The sequence below is a fragment of the Mus caroli genome, chromosome X (genome assembly GCF_900094665.2).
Source record: "Mus caroli chromosome X, CAROLI_EIJ_v1.1, whole genome shotgun sequence".
NCBI lineage: Eukaryota > Metazoa > Chordata > Mammalia > Rodentia > Muridae > Mus > Mus caroli.
Genome location: NC_034589.1, coordinates 75,140,947 through 75,144,678, shown reverse-complemented (window position 1 = coordinate 75,144,678; position 3,732 = coordinate 75,140,947).

The following is a 3,732-nucleotide window of genomic DNA, read 5'->3' as shown; positions in this document are numbered from 1 at the left end:
AAGGTGGGATATATGGGTATATGGGGATGGTTTGAATGGATGGAGGAAAGGGACTGAGGAAGCAATGTAACTCTTTTATTATCTCAATAAACAATTTGAAATAATGTCTCTTCTACTCAGAACAAACAAATGCTGAATAAGGCTCAGCTGTTTCTATGAATGATCCCGTGCCTCATTTGCAGAAAATTCTTTCATATAAAGTGTGACACGAATATGTGCCCTTGTTTTCTGAAATTATGACTTAAAACTGTAGATGAATAATGAGAAATTGTTCCTCAGTCCCCAAAGTAGAATTTTGAAAATAGTATAATAAAGATTCACTTTACTTCTTTGCAACCTGCACAGAAGCTCAATACCCTCTTTCTCATTTTCCATATCTAAAAATTGATTAAACTTTACCTTGAACAACAACAGTGATTCAGCACCAACCTTGAAACTGAGGTGGGAAACACCAGAGAACAAGAAGTTCACATCAAATGTTCCAAGCCAGTGTAGGAGATGGTATTTGAATATGCAAGAGATAAGTTCAGAAAAAAAGTGCTTGGGAACTGCTGAGACTGGACTTTCTCTTTGAATATGAAGTGGACATTTTGAAATTCTAATCAGTATCAGACTTTTCTCAGAGTCATTTCTATCTCTGAGTCTTGTGATATGTTTTGTAAGCCACCTAAATATTCACCTCCATAATCTCTGAATCTGTGACTGTGCAAAATGCCATAAGTCTGAAGCAAAACAATCATTTTAAATTATTGAGTTCGACTTGGGCTATAATAACTGCCTCAAATAAGAAAGGTTGTTCATTTTTTAGCCTTTAAAACTATCTTAATGGATACTCAACAGAAAAAAATACTGAACAATAGAGTGATTCCTTTAATATTCCCATTCCCTGTATGTAACCATAGTTACACTGAACTTTCCATTAAAAAGTTTACATATACTAATATTATAGTAAATGATATACTTTTTACTGCTATTTATAGCATTATGTTGAGTAATTCCTAAGTGATGAAAATATTATGCATACGTGTTATGTGCCTTTTGATACTGAGAATTTGATGTAAAAACCCTCTCCCACTCTGTTAAAAGAAATCATAGACAACAAAAGAACACACACTCATCAACATGTCTGACGACAGAGATGAATCATAATTTTCTCCTTGGAGGCAAGTTTAAGATGGTAAGGTATTTTACAAACAGTAGTTTGAATTATCACAGTACATTTAATATAGTTTACATGCAGCCTTTCTTTTCAACCAATTGTATTCTTACATGATTTTTCATAAATCATGTAATTTATACTTTACTGACAGGTAACAGCTTATCATAGGTTTCTGGTGAATATGCACAGATTAATTTTTATGTATAGTTTTGTAGGGTAAATGCAAATATTTCTATAATTTTAACCAATTTATATTTTTCATTGTCTTTTTATGGTTTCTAGGGTATACATGACAGAAAGTCAACCTGAACACACAGAAATGCATCAGTTTAGAGAATGTACACTCTAACGAGTGAGGTTATATCATCTCAAAAAAGTTCTCATAGTGTGTAAGCTTGTCCACAGCACAACTGGGTAGGTTTTACCTGAGGAAAAATTACACAAATATTACATACAGGCTTGCAAAAATGCACAAAACTTTCTGTAATCTTACTTTTACTTAAATTATGTAAAGTATTTTCATGCCTTTCTGCATGTCCACTCTAGAGGCTTCTGATACTGTATAGTATGAGACAAAACCTGGAAGCACTGTTTTTAAGGCTGTATGGAATACTAACGTGCACACTGAAAAGTCATATCCTTTTGAAATAACCAAACTTGAAATGAGGTACAATAGTACTTTCAAATCAGTAACCTTTGGTCTCTTGGTCCAATCAGCAAGAGAGTTTTTGTTAAAACAGCCACATAAAAGTCCAATGTTGCTGAAGGTGAGGTATGTTTTTCTCTTGTTATAAGCTTAGATACATATAAATCAATGGGGACATCTCATGTATTATTTTGCATCGCATCTTCATTTATTAATTTAGTTTTCAGTCCTAGACATTGTGTATTTGGAGAGTATTGAAATACATACAAACTCTCACAACAGTTGTTTTAATCACTTAGTCATATAAAATATTTTTTAACCTAGTCATGTCTGAAAAGCAAGGCAACTTCAGTCATGCAGGATGAACATATTCTAAATAGGATCAACATGATGTTTGTTATTAATATTATGCCATTTTACAGAGGTATATATCAACTTCAAAATCATTATGACAGAATTTTATAATGTGCTTTTATAATAAAAGTGTTTTGATTTGTGTTAAAAATACAAAACATGGACGGGCAGTGGTGGCACACACCTTTAATCCCAGCACTTGGGAGGCAGAGGCAGGTGGGTTTCTGAGTTTGAGGCCAGCCTGGTCTACAGAGTGAGTTCCAGGACAGCCAGGATGGCACAGAGAAACCCTGTCCCGAAAAACAAAACAAAACAAAACAAAACCACAACATACATGCATGACTTTCCTTCATAGTAGTAGTTGCTAACAAGTAATACAGACTGTGGTCCACTGACAACTGCCTTTTGTCAGATCCCACAGATTCGGTCTCCACTGAAATCCATTTCTAGATGGTGGTTACATTTTACTATACAACCTTTACTATACAACCCTTCCTGAAAGCAGCAGAGATTAGAGGAGACAGTTCACTGTTGGGTAAATCTCCTCCCAAATAAACCCCAGCAAATGAAAACACAACACAGTTAATATGAATACGTTCTGTGCCCCTAGACTGGGCAGATCTCCCAATATACTATCATCTTCTCTATGAAACCCCTTAGAACTTACAGTTTCTCTAGACCATGTGCTTCTGCTCCACTTTTCTTCATCTTCCTCCTCCTCTGCATCCTCTCCCTCTTCCATTTTCTCCTTCTTCTCTCTTTCCTCACCTTGCACTCCACCTTCCCTTTATCTCCCCATCAAAATGCCAACTCAATTCTTTTTTTTTTTCTCAAATGGCTATTGAATTTATTTCCTTGATCAATAATGGTCCTGGCAAAATTTAGTTAACCAACATTGAGACATTTGTAATGAAATACTAATTTTAAAAACCCATGATACCTTGATAGAAATTAAGAGTTTACACAGACAAAAAGAATTCTTCAATATTGCCAGCAAATATAAAGTGGATGTTGTACACCTGATGGGATGCAGCAAGGCATTTGTACATTTATATTTGACACCTGACCATATTTCCAGTCACCGTAATATCTTCTCTCCAGATTAAAAAAAATAGTATACTGATTTCTATAACAAAGCTTTTTCTGTACAAAAGTCAAATAATGGCCAACAAGTCATGACAGTGCAATAGGCAGAGGCGAACAAAAGACAGGCGCTGAAATAAATACTATCTAGGAGGAGACCAGAGCCCTCCTGTGGGTTTGTTGCTCACGTTACAGTGTGGGATTTGTGTTCAGAGCCACAGGGGACCTCCCTGGGGGCCACTCATCTGACAATGAGATCTGGCTGCCTAAGAGGCGGGCCTCCCAGACCCGGGGAGCAGTCATCTGAGTTAGAAGCAAACACCTAGTGAGGTCAGTCTGAAGCAGTGGGCTTGCAGGGAACACAGGCATTTCCAGATAGTGTCAGCTTATTTGAAAAAATAATTTTCTTTGTTAAAAATAACTATTTTAACCTTTGAGTGGCTTCTTTTTTAAACCAAAAATTCTTTTCTTTTGCCTTTTTTTTTTTTTT